General features: G+C 35.8%; 1 protein-coding gene across 18 annotated transcripts in view; it reads right to left on the bottom strand.

Moving 5' to 3' along the window:
- The window catches only part of FRYL (FRY like transcription coactivator), a 276,985-nt gene that overhangs the window by 139,432 nt on the left and 123,453 nt on the right, over positions 1-14,100 (bottom strand). For 3 of the 18 annotated variants that reach the window (XM_063723406.1, XM_054553889.2, XM_063723403.1), the window contains one exon: positions 8,323-8,392. The exons of the other annotated variants lie outside the window; for them this stretch is intronic. The gene's annotated coding sequence lies outside the window, so the exon portion shown is untranslated. The remainder of the gene's footprint in view (positions 1-8,322; positions 8,393-14,100) is intronic. 18 annotated transcript variants of the gene reach the window in all.

Here is a 14,100-nt window from a genome sequence, read left to right on the forward strand (position 1 = left end):
ACCCCATGTCGTATTAAACATACTTGGAATATAAATCTACTAAACTCTAACTGCTAATAATAAGAATAAACAGGACCTGAATAGTTAAAATTTGGGAATCTAAAAGCTAGCATTCCTGCTCTGTCTCTTAAATAAAGCTCAAATAAAAACTAAATATCAGTATTTTTGGATGGCTTACGCTCTCCATAGCACTGTATTTAGTATATTTAATAAAACAATTGTCTTTTTCATGCTGATGAGACTCCTAAACCATTATAAAATAAATTTAAATTCAGTCAAAAAGAAGAGACAAGTGAGAAGAGAAATAATGTATAACTCTTACAATTAGGTGTGTTTGAGCTCATTACAGCAGCAGATCTCAGCTTTTTTCTGACTCCATTATGTTTTTACACACAACATTCTGAATAGTAACAGCCCTCAAAATACACACTGGTTCTCAACAATTGGGGTATTTCAAAATCCCTACAGGTAGATGTGGTCTAAAATAACCACACTGAAGTCTGTGGAAGCTGCCTCTAGCTTCCTCACCCCCAGAGGTCTTTAAGGATTTAAAAAAAGAATCTTTGGGCTACTACCTCATAGCCACAAACTTACATATGTACACACATATTATATGCATATATTTATGCATAGATTTATATAACAGAAATTTTTACATAACATACAATTGCTTAGTATTACAATAATTATTATTTATACACCATATTGGCTAATAATAAAAATTTTGATGATTACCTACAAAAGAAAAAGTAGAAGGTAAAGGCTTTGGAACATGAACAAAAGTAAAAAATATCTGTGACTTCACAATGAGATATCATCTCACACCAGTTAGAATGGCAATCATTAAAAAGTAAGGAAACAACAGATGCTGGAGAGGATGTGGAGAAACAGGAATGCTTTTACACTGTTGGTGGGAGTGTAAATTAGTTCAACCATTGTGGAAGACAGTATGGCAATTCCTCAAGGATCTGGAACCAGAAATAACATTTGACTCAGCAATCTCATTACTGGGTATATACCCAAAGGATTATAAATCATTCTACTATAAAGACACATGCAGACGTATGTTTATTGTGGCACTGTCCACAAAAGCAAAGACTTGGAACCAACCCAAATGCCCATCAATGATAGACTGAGTAAAGAAAATGTGGCACACATACACCATGGAATACTATGCAGCCATAAAAAGGATGTGTTCATGTCCTTTGCAGGGATATGGACGAAGCTGGAAAACATCATTCTCAGCAAACTAACACAAGAACAGAAAACCAAACACCGCATGTTCTCACTCATAAGTGGGAGTTGAACAATGAGAATAAAGGGACACAGGGAGGGGAACATCACACACTGGGACCTGTTGTGGGGTGGGAGGCTAAGGGAGGGATAGCATTAGGAGAAATACCTAATGTAGACGACGGGTTGATGGGTGCAGCAAACCAACATGGCATGTATATACCTATGTAACAAACCTGCATGTTCCGCACATGTATCCCAGAACTTAAAGTATAATAAAAAAAAATCTGACTTTAAAAAGCAAACACAAAATTTTTAGTTTAGAGAACAGGCCTACCCCCCAAGTTAATTCGTGTGTATCAACAAGCTTATTCTGAAGTTTATATGGAAAGGCAAATAACCCAGAACAGCCAGCACAATATTGAAGGAGAAGAAAAATGTCAGAGGACTGACAGGACGTGACTTCAAAAAAGTAATCAAGACAGTATGGTACTGATTAAAGAATAGACTAACCGATCAATGGTTTAGAATAGAGAGCCCAGAAATAGACCCACACAAATACTATCAACTGATCTTTGACAAGGTAGCAAAGGCAATTCAATGAAGAAAGGAGACCTTGCCACAAATAGTGCTGGAACAACTAGAAATTCACATGTTTAAAAAAAAAAATCTAGATACAGAACTTATACCTTCTGCAAAAATTAACTGAAGATGGATCATAGATCTAGATGTGAAATGCAAAACTATTAAACCCCTAGAAGATAGCAGAAAATCTAAGTGATCTTGGGTTTGGAGGGTGACTTTTTAGATAAACATCAAAACCATGATCCAGGGAAAAAAATTATTAAAATGAAGCCTCGAGCTCTGCAAGACACTATTAAGGGCATGAAAAGAGAAGCCACAGATTGGGAGAAAAAAATTGCAAAATACATACTTGATGTAAGACTGGTTTACAAAATATATAAAGAACTCTTAAAACTCAACCACCAGAAAACAAACGACACAAGTAAAAAATGAGCACCAGATTTAATACACCTTACCAGAAGACGTACAGATGGCAAATAAGCATATGAAAAGATGTGCAACCTCATATGTCTTCAGGGAATTGCAAATTAAAACAACAATGATACACTACTACATGCTGATTAGAATGACTAATGTCCAAAACTGACAACACCAAATGCTGGTGAGGACATGGAGCAACAAGGACTGTCATTAATTACTGATGGGAATGCAAAATACTACAGACACTTTAAAAGATAGTTTGGTTATTTTTTTTCAAAACTAGACATATTCTTACCACATGATCCAGGAAACATGCTCCCTGGTATTTACCCACAGGAGCTGAAGATGTATGTCCACAAAAAACCTGCACATGATTGCTTATAGCAGCTTTATTCATAATTGTTAAAACTTGGAAGCAACCAAAATGTCATTCAGTAGGTGAATGGATAAATAAACTGTGATATATTCAGACAGTGAAATATTATTCAGTGCTAAAAAGAAATGAGCTATCAAGCTATGTAAAGACATGAAGGAATCTTAAGTGTATATTTCTAAGTGAAAGAAGCCAATCTGAAAAGGCTATATACTGTATGACTGCAACTATATGACATTCTGGAAAAGACTGTAGAGTCAAGAAAAAGATCAGTGATTACCAGGGCTTGGGAGAAGGGAGCAATGAATAGGCAGAACACAGGATTTTTAGGGCAGTGAAACTCCTCTGTAGGATAGTATATGGTGGATACATGTCATTACACATCTGTCAAAACCTACAGAATGTGCAACCCAAAGAGTTAACTGGAATGTAAACTTTAGTTAATAATAATGTTTCAATATTGTTTCATCAATGGTAACAAACATACCACACTAAAAGGCAGAAATTGGGAGTGCAGAGAGGGTATGCGAGAACTCTCTACTTTCTACTCAAGTTTTCCATAAACCCGAAATTATGCTAAAAAATAAAGCTGATTAACTTACAAAAGAAAAGCCAAAGAAAAGAATAACAAGCCTATCCTATCCCTGTCAGCCAGAACCAAAGTGCCTGGGAAAAGTGAAAATAAAAAACAGCTCAAGCTGGAGCTTAAAACAATAACATACTTGGATCACTCAAAGACAGGAAACAGTTTATAAGTCAATTAAAAGGAAAATGTCAAAAACACTAATCAGCTTATATGGTAGACAGATTAAAAGTAGTAAACAGAAAAAACAAAATCAGTATTGGGGAATAATAGCAAATAGCAAATTTCAACTTCTGGTGAGGCCAGTTGAATTGGTGACAGTACCAGACCTTTCAACTACCTATCCAGAGGAAAACTGTACATTTGAAAGCAACTACTGTGAAGAGGAAAAAAGGAAATATAAGTAATGTGTATGCTGTGTGTGTTGAGAGGTGTAATCAAAAAATATCATTTGATGCACAGATATAGCTTATCAAGAGCAGAGAGTGGACTTTAGAAGGCAAGGATACCTCAGAATTCCTCTATGTTAGTGAAAAGCATACCAGATGCTGTTAATTTCCAATGGGAACAAAATATAATTTAATATATAAAATATTATCTTTTTAGTCTAACAAATCTATTCTTATTTCAAGTAATATGCTGGTAAATGGCTCCTTAAAAACAAAAGAAAACAAAAGGCAGGGGAGAGGGTCCCAATTTGTAGCTTTTGCCAATATCCCTGGTATAAATATTCACACCCCAGAGGCTCTTAAGCCACCAATGGCTTAACAACTGGCTTGTAGGAATTAGATCCAGAATACCACTCCTAGTTATAGTGCATTTATGATGAAGAAACTGACTCCAAATTAAAGCTACTGTCATGTGGGAGTGGCAGCACTGGAACACAAACTTGCATCTTGGTTGCTAAGAACTTTCCCATCAATAACTTTATTTCTTCCATAATTACCAAATGCGGATGGATTCTTCTCTCCTTTAAAGGTCCAAATTCTTATCATACTGTTTGCTTAAAATAAATATTTCCCAAATCTAATATTATGGTTATATCTTCTAATTCATTTGCATAAAAAGAGCAAAAAAGTTTCCCCATTTTGATTAACTACTTACCTATATTTTAACTCTTTTTAAGTACGCTTTATTTGTTCCATTTAAATTTGTCATCCAATTGTAACTTATTTGAGCTACTGATACGCAATAAAGATTTTATCTTTTTTTCCTCAATATTTAATCAATTCTCTTGGGTTCACTTACTGAAATTCTGTCACTGATTTTACTATCATAAACTAAATCCATACTCAAATATGCTTTTCTGGGCTTCCTACTCTGCTCATTAAAAATCTGTGTTTGTGTTAGTACCAGACTTTTTATTGTTACAGCTTTATAATAGGTTTTATTATTTGTAGAGATGAATATTCCTATGTATTCACCATCTTCAGCTATTGTCACTCATACTTTCAAGCTTATGCATGCCTTCACAAACTTACTTGAAAAAAACTTGACATCTTTATATTATAAAACTTCTTGTCTAGTATCTGACACACCTCCATTAACTCGTCTTCTTTTGTGTACCTAGAGAAAAAAATGTATACTTTCCTTCAGAGGAGAGATCTAATTCTTATTAATTCTATTCCCAAATACTTTATGTTTCTATTTTGTGCAAATGAAATCATTTTCCTTCACTATCCAGTTCAATGTCTTTGCTTCTGGTTCCATTTCAATGGACAGAAAAATTATTACTTCTGCTTGTTCTTTGGACAGCTGTCCCTAAAATGTTTATTTATCCTCAACTATTCTTATTGAAAAGAGTTTCTAAACATAGAAGTCCTATGACATCTTTGGCATCTGTCCAATGTTTTTTACTTGAAGTCTACTACAGAAATATCACTTATTATAAAGCTCAAGAAAAATGACCTATCATCCAAATAATCCATTATTCACTCAGCTATAGTTTCCTTGAGGTTATTATTTTCTTGTGCTTTTTTGGTAATCTTTGGGAGCTCAGCTAAGAAACTATTCTAAAAACCTAGAGATAATGAGGTATTTTAAAAATGTGCATGGACCTGGGAGCCAGAAGACAAGGGCTCTAGACTTGACTTGGCTACTCATGATCGTCATAATCTTGGTCAAATTTAACCTCTTTTGCTTCCCTTCTAGCAAATGAACAAGCTGAATTATATTGCTACCATGAGTATGTGTAAGAAGCAACAAGAATGTTGTTTTCATTTTTGTTCTCCACTCTTCCCCTGATATAAATATTCACTGCCAGTGAAAAAGCTATTGTGGCTGACTTTTCTCCTCTAGCTGGAAATGGACCTGCGAATCAACATAAAATAGTCCTGTAAACACCAGAATCCTGCAGGACCTCATCCAGCAAACATACCTGGACCCAGGGACTGGGGGAGGTTGACAACTACATAGAGATGTGTAGCGCTTTTCTCTGACTGCTATGAAGCCGAGCAGAATCGAAATAGATGGGCTGAGTCCTCTGTAGCTCAGAGGGTGAGATGAGAAAAGACAAGAAGGAAAGGGGCTTCCTCCTACTATCTTAACAGGCTGTTAACTGCTGCTAACTTAGGCTGCTTTCCCTTCCATCACTCTTGGGATTACTTCTTAAAAGACGGTAGCAGTCTGACCTACACTCAATTAGCAAACAAAGTAATATAACTGCATACCTAAAGGTATCCAGCAGCCAGAGACAAAGAAAACAAAATATTTAACAAACATCAGCAGCAAATAATATAGGCTTCAAAACAAACCTATTTCGATTAAAAACAGAAACTGAAGTGCTGATTTTTGCCTTGCTATTCAACACCATCCTGGAGATTATAAGTAAATGCAATATTAAAAAATTAAATCATTGTTACAAATATTTAAAAAGATTAAAAAAGATATGAAACTTTATTAACTAGTAATAATCACCTAGAAATAGAAATTGAATTTAAAAAAACTTCTATTCACAAAAATAAAATCGGTAGAAATAAATTTAATAAGAAAAGCATAGGACTTTACACAGAGGAAAGGACAAGTGCTTCTTAATATAAAAGAAGATCTAAAAGAAGATCTGAACATGTGGAAAGACATAGTCATAGATGGAAGGATTTATCATAAGTGTCAATTTTCATAAAATTAATATATTAATTAGCACAGCTCCAACTAAAATTTTTTTTTTTTGACATGGAGTTTTGCTCTTATTGTCCAGGCTGGAGTGCAATAGCATGATCTCGGCTCACTGCAATCTCTGCCTCCCAGGATCAAGCGATTCTTCTGCCTCAGCCTCCCAAGTAGCTGGGATTGCAGGCATGCGCCACCATGCTGGCTAATTTTGTATTTTTAGTAGAGATAGGGTTTCTCCGTGTTGGTCAGGCTGATCTCGAACTTCCGACCTCAGGTGATCTGCCTACCTCAGCCTCCCAAAGGGCTGGGATTACAGGCGTGAGCCACTGCACCAGGCCAGCCAGCTAAAATTTTGATACTGTTTTGTCTAGGTTTATTGGATAGATCTATATTACAGTATACATGGAAGAATAAACACTCAAGAAAAGCCAAAAAAATTACTTTAAAAAATACAAAGAATATTATTGGAATTAACTATAATCAGAACATAACTATAATCAAGACATATATCAGAACATAATATGATTATATCAGAACATAATATAACAATAATCAACTCAGTAGACATAAGTGTAGATAAATCAGATAATTGTTAAAAAAAAAAAAAAAAAAAGTACCCCCTGCATTCCAGGGTAAGAATTCACATGGGCAAAATTAGAAGGGAAAAGATTATCTAGTAAAAATGTTGAAACATCTGGCCATTCATCTAAAGAAAAAATAAATATACTATACTCAAAAACCAAAGTCCATCAGATTCCAAACCTGACTGGATAAAACAAACAAACAAAAAAACCAATGTCCAGATGGACATGAAGTTAAAAATTCATTTTTCAAAACCTTAGAAGAAATTAGGAATCTTCTTATATAATCAAGGGGTGAAAAGACCTGTAGCCTAGAGAGCAAACCCAAAATTATATATTTTTTAAAGATAAATGCATTTAATCAAATATAAATTTAAAATATTTAGGGTAAATGATACCATAAACAAGACAAAGTTGGAGAAATATTTATAATGTAGATGACAGAAAATATAAAACATTCAAAGAGCTCTTACAAAATAGCAAGAAAAAGACAACACAATAAAGAAAAGGTGCCAAAAGATATACATAAGCAATTCACATAACAGCAAGTCTAAAAAGCCAACAGGCATATGAAAAAATGTTCAAACAGTGTACCCAGAAAATGCAAATTAAACCAGCAATGAGCTTTCATTTTATATATATATCAGACTGGCAAATACTAAAAAGAATGCATATATCACCTACTGCAGGTAAGGTACAGGGAAATGAAACACTTAACACAGCGCTGATAAAAAGGTAATGCCCAGCTAAGTACAGTGCTGTGGAGAAGGTGTTCTTACAAAGGATAAATATTCTGGCCCCTAGAACAGGGCATAAATTTCTTCGATCTTCAGGCTCTCTGTGCAACCTCCTGATAATAATTTAGCTTTGTATGAGTTTATCCCACAAGGAGAGCAAAGGATGGGCTGCCAACTCCAGCATTAATATCCACTTGGCATATTTCTCACTGTAAATTAGTAAATTGGCAAACATATAAGAATTTGTCTGTCATATTCTTTATGATGATTCCACCCCCAGAAAAGACTTTATATATACTCTCAGCATTCTGACAATGCTAAGCTTTCTGACTTGACCCTGAACTTTGCTGGCCATCTCTGGCCAGACCTTAAGTCAGAATCAAAATCTCTGGAGTGGGGCCCAGGCATGTGTATGTTTTTGAAAGCTCCCCAGGCTGATTCTAATATGCAGCCAGGGTTGTGAACTATTGCCTTACCCTATTCTTCTAAAATGGAACAGTTGGCTCTATACAATAATCTTACTTAAAGTTGATTGTGATCATTAAAAAGTTTCAAAAGCACCATAAATAAGGAAACCTGTAATTATAATACCACAAATAATAGCCATCAAGTACTTCTATTCCAACCATACTAAAGCCCTACACATCAAATCATGGCAATACAATGCCCTTGCACTCCACATAAAAACACACTACTAACCTTATCTTCAACGGTATTACTAAGGCTATGTTACTGGAATCATCTTCTTATTTTCTTCCATATAGTCTCCCTATAATAAAATTTACTCATTCAGATATTGTTCCAAAATCATGTAAAGCTTATTTTAAAGAAAAAAGGATCGACTTAATGTATCAAATGTAAGTCTGTATTTATTGTTACTATATTGCATGATAATGGATATTATTAATAATTCATTCCTCATTTTTTATGAATGCCTTGACTAACTACTTTCTGTAATGTAACTGAAAATACAGCTTATAAAACAATTCACAAGATTTTCTATGACATTTACAAGTCATTACCTTCTGGGAAGAACAGGTCTAACAATTTGGAAATTCTCTTCTACAGCCTTCCCCATTCAAATGAATTTCTCTTTAATTATCTTTCTGTAAAAACCCTTAAAAATTTAATCATTTAGCAAAATTTTAAAAATTGGAAAATAGCATGCTTAATGAAAACCAACTAACAGATCTAAAATTGTCAAAAATGCCATCAAACAGGCAATGTCCTGTGGTATCACACATCAACAGACTAGGAAGAATAACCAAAAAGACATGACCCATTCTCATCCTGCAAAAGGCTAGCAAACTTGTCTTATCAATGTGACAATGCAACTGCAAACAGTTACTTCCAGAAAAGAAGACTAAGAGTTTGACCAGTAGTGAAATAGGCCAGAACCCAGTGATTTGAGACTCTGGCACAGGCTATGCCTATAATAGGCAAGATAGCTGTCAGGTATCATATTTAAAATATTAAGCAATCAGTACAGAGGGGCTACCAGAAGAGCTACAGCCAGGATGCCTAATGACTGAATACCAGCATTGTTGGAGGTCATAAGGTATCTAATTATAGAGGCAGAAGACGGTACCTAGAGAATATGATAACAGGTAAAAAGCACCAGGGAGGTCCAGGAGAACAGCAGATGTTATCCTGGCAAACAGATGAATAATGCAAAGTCTATGAACAGGAAATATATAGACACACAGCTAGGGAGGTGGGTTTAATCAACAAAAAGGTATGTCAGCAGAACTTCATTTTCTTCAAGATCAGAGCAGGGTTCTACATTTGAAGGAAATGGAATACCAAAGTTTGATAAGGAAAGGCCCAGGAAAGAAGAGATACCAATAATCACAGATGGAGGCTTTGACACAAGAATGGGTAGCCGAGATACCACAACTGAAGAACAAAGTCAGATCCAAATTTGTAGTGAGGTTGGGCTGATGGTAAGTCACTTGAACTAATGAACTAGGGGTGTCCCAAACTCCCCATCTTAGCACAGGATAGGACCCAGGGCCAGCTATAAGACTGAGTCTATACATGAGTACTACAGCAGGTACAGAGAAAGGTCATGACAGATATGTTAATAAAATAGAGGGTCAAATTTAACACAGATATTCTGGCCTGTTTGCGTATTCTCAGTCACCTGGCCCATTTGGATACTCTCAGTCACCTATGAATATTGTGACCATCTATGTTGGATTTTCTTGATTTTGAATCTCATTAGTAAACTATGTATTTAATATTTATCAATAAAAAATTTTAAAGCAAATTGTGAAACCCAAATACTGAATGAGTCCGATAATCAGCTGTACTTCTCACAACACTAAATGTTTAGTCTCGAAAATGAAGTATCTCCTTTCTCAAATGAGGTGAACCTAGCTTAAGTAGTTAGAATTAAAAAAACAAACAAAAAAAAGATAAAGCAGGCACATGACTCTAAATCCAATGACACCAGGAGCTAGAAATCCCACTTTTCAGGGACCATCATGAAAAGCTCACGTTGTTTACTTAACAGTACAATGAGTCAGCTTTCTTGTCCAGGATCCACTTCTCAAAGCAGACAAATTTATCTGAGGGATGACAAGAGTATTCTGACAATAAGCAATAGGTGATTCTTTTCCACTATGACCAGCATTAACTCTCAACAGATACATTTCTGAAACTGATGTCAATGAGAATGTAAATGACCCTACAAAATTAGTTGTGCAAACAGCTAGTTAAAAATTTCCGTTACCTCCTGTACCTAACCCAAGACCTATTTTTCCTACCTCTTAAATATTTCCCATCACTATGATGAGCTAATGTTTTGTAAAGTGCTTAGAAGAGTACCTACACATGTCGTAGGTATTATATACTTGTTTGCTAAATAAATAACATTTCTTCCATTTGTTCAACCTTTATCTCACATATAGTCTATTTCAATAGCATCCTAACTTGTCTCCTGGCACCACCCCAAAGACAGAAACTTGATGAAATCACCCCAATCACTGTCGGAAAGCCCATCAATGGTTACCTATTTATTTTAGGATTAAGACCAAAATCCATAACAAGGTTTTTGCTATTCTACATGGTCTAGTCCTTGCTTAACTTTCCAGCTTCGTTCCCACCATGCTCTCCACAGCTCTCTGCTCCAGCCAAACTGGCCATTCCCTCCAGCCTCTAGCACTTGATATCCCTTCTGCCCACCCACCTATCTCCCAAACTGTTAACTATTTCTTCCTTCAGATCTTGCTAAAGTATCACTTGATCAGGGAAGCCTTCAATTAAAATATGAAGGAGTAGAGAAAGTTAGCTAAAGAGTTTGGGTGTGAGATTTTCTGGGGGGTGAGGGAGTGTTCTTAGTGTTCTTTTGCTTATCTGAGCCCCAATTTACTACTCTATAAAACAGCAATTTATCAACTGAAGAATGGATACACAAATTGTGATATATCTATACAATGGAACATTATTTAATACATGTTATGACATAAATGAACCTTGGAAATACAGTAAGTTTAAGAACCCTGTCACAAAAGAACACCCATTGTATGATTCTATGTATATGAAATGTCCAGAATAGACAAATCCGTAGTGACAGAAAGTAGAATGATGAGTATCAGGTTTCTTTTTTAGATAATGAAAACGTTCTGCAATTAGATACTGGTGATAGTTGTACAATTTTGGAATACACTAAAAACCACAAAATTGAATACTTAATGAATTTTATAGTATGTGAATCTCACAATAAAGTTGCTCCTTTGAAAAACAGCAATAATATTCCTCTTGAGATTTTCATGCTGATGGTTACAAGAGATTTAATGAATGTATGTACATATAATGTGAGTATACACAGATATGTGTGCAAAGACATACGATAGGTACTTACCACAATACCAGACTTACAAATACTTCAACAAATGGTATTATTTCAATCAAATAACACACAGATTTTTAACTGAAATTTGGATGAATGTATAATGTGCTTTTTGGGGTTGGCTTTTACTATTTTTACAATCCAAAAAAAAATCTGAGTATTAAAAACAATTTATGAACTTTTCTCATTGTGCAAAAATGCAAGAAATCTATGCAAATATAGTTTCTTAACATACCATATCTTATTCACATTTTAACTTATAAAATTATGGTTTAAGAAGGTCAATCTATTTTATGTCTGTGATAAAAACTAAATTCTTTGAAACACCAGCTCTCATAAAAGTATGCATGCAAAATAAATTCTATAAATTAATATGTTTACAAGAGGTATTATATGGACAGCAAATGCATCTGTGATCTTAGCATTACATGAACAGATCTCAGTACTGAGTCTTGCTTTGTCTTATCAATTTTAGGGAACCAAGCCAATCTTTTAAATGATAACATCCTCACGACACAGCTGGTTTAACAGAATGTTCCTGATTCAGTTCTTAAAAGAAGTAATGCCTAAAACTGTTGGCACAAAGACAAAATCCTGAATTTAGGCCATATGAATGTCACTTCATTGTTGTTACTGAAAGAAATAAGCTCAACTATAATCAAACTTCAGCAGCACTGCATCAACATTCTGCCAGCTAAGCAGGCCCTGAAACCAGAGGGCCTCTAGCGACTAATATAAAAAGTAGCATTTAACATTAATACAAAGCACGCAAATGCATCTTATAAATAAGAAACACTATTATAATTAATGATGAACTATAATAATATACGCTGCTTTTAAGTTATGTTCGATGACAAAACCCATAGATTTTTTTTCTTTTTCTTTTTTCTTCAGGAGGGTAGGGGCAACATTTGAAATATATAATTCATTTAATGGAAAAAACTTTTCATTTTTTATAAAGGCTATCAATAAATCAAGTTTTCCTCTGTTCTTTCCAAGAAATTCACTGAATAAAATGTTATGAAAATTTATTTAATCACTAAAAAATCATTTTATGCATTCCTACTTCAGGAATTGTTCCCCTGAGAGACATCAGTAGCATAATATTAATAATCAAATTATAAAAGGGGTCATATATGTATGCTTCTACCTTCTTTTCTATTATGAATTCATCCCAACAAAAATTACTGCAGCCCTACCCAATATCTTACTTGTCTGCACATTTACCAGAGCTTAAATAAGCATTAAATACACAAAGAACAAAAAGACAATCAACCAATACCCTCCAGAAGCTTACACTCAAGTAGCAGAGAAAGACATGAACAAGATGATGAGTATAATGATGCAATGATGTTTAAAGTGAAGAAGAGAACAGATGAAGCATTAACTATGTGGCTGACTAAAGGAAGAATGGGTCTTGAAAGAGGAGTAAAAATCATTGCGATGCAGGCAGAGAGATGAGGGGGTACATTCCAGGCAAAGGTAGCAGCAAATATGAAGGCACAGAATGCTTCCAGAACTGGCAAAGCATGGCGAGAACGGCGACAGGCAAAATGAGCAGAGGCTAGATGATGAAAGGCCTCCTCCCACAGGAGACAGAAAGTCTGTGAGGTAAGGAGGGGAGGGACATGAAGAGCCAGCTTTTAAAAGGAACCCTTATCAGCAATGTAGAAGATGCAAACAGGACCAGTACGGAAGCTGTGGCAATATTCCAGGTGACGATGAAGAGAGGCCTGAACTAGGACAGTGGCTGTGGAGAGAAGGAGAGACTACGGAAATCTGAGTAGGCAGAATGGCAAGTTGTGGTCAAGGACCGAAAGGGGTTGGGGTGAAAGAGGCGTGGTAACCAACCTCTGGTTTCTGGCTTGGGGAGACTGTGGATATCAGTACTACCTACCATCATGGAGAGCATCCTATCATTCAAAACCAAACTCAGAAAAATCCCTTTCCCTCTTAAGTCTCCACTGACCCTGTAGTTCAATGTGATTCCTTCTTATTTTTTGTGTTTCCTTCTGTCACCCAGGCTGGACTACAGTGGCATGAACAGGGCTCCTGGGCTCAAGCAACCCTCTCACACCTCAGCCTCCTGAGTAGCTGGGACCACACGCACCACACCTGGGTGTGTGTGTGTGTGTGTGTGTGTGTGTGTGTGTGTGTGTGTGTGTGTGTGTGTGTGTGTGTGTGTGTAGTGGGGTGTGTGTGTGTGTGTGTGTGTGTGTGTGTAGTGGGGTGTGTGTGTGTGTCTGTGTGTGTGTGTGTGTGTGTGTGTGTAGTGGTAGAAACAGGATCTCAGGATCTCACTATGTAGCCCAGGCTGGACTCAAACTCCTGGGCTCAAGTGATCCTCTCATCTCAGCCTCCCAAAGTACTAGGACTACCAACGTGAGCTCCCATGCCCAGCAGACCAATGTGATTCCTTCTATCTCTGGACTCTCAGTCTGTTTTATATATAACAGTCATTTGGTAAGTCACAGTGCACACACAACATTTCTCATTTGACTTCCTTACTACAACTTTTCACATATACTTTCTCTAAGCTCCTCGAGAGAAAGGAACACGTTTTATGCTTCTATCTGCCACAGCACAGTAGTATATGCTCTATAAACGCTGGTTGACTCAAAAGT

Source organism: Pongo abelii, chromosome 3 (assembly GCF_028885655.2).
Source record: "Pongo abelii isolate AG06213 chromosome 3, NHGRI_mPonAbe1-v2.0_pri, whole genome shotgun sequence".
Lineage (NCBI taxonomy): Eukaryota > Metazoa > Chordata > Mammalia > Primates > Hominidae > Pongo > Pongo abelii.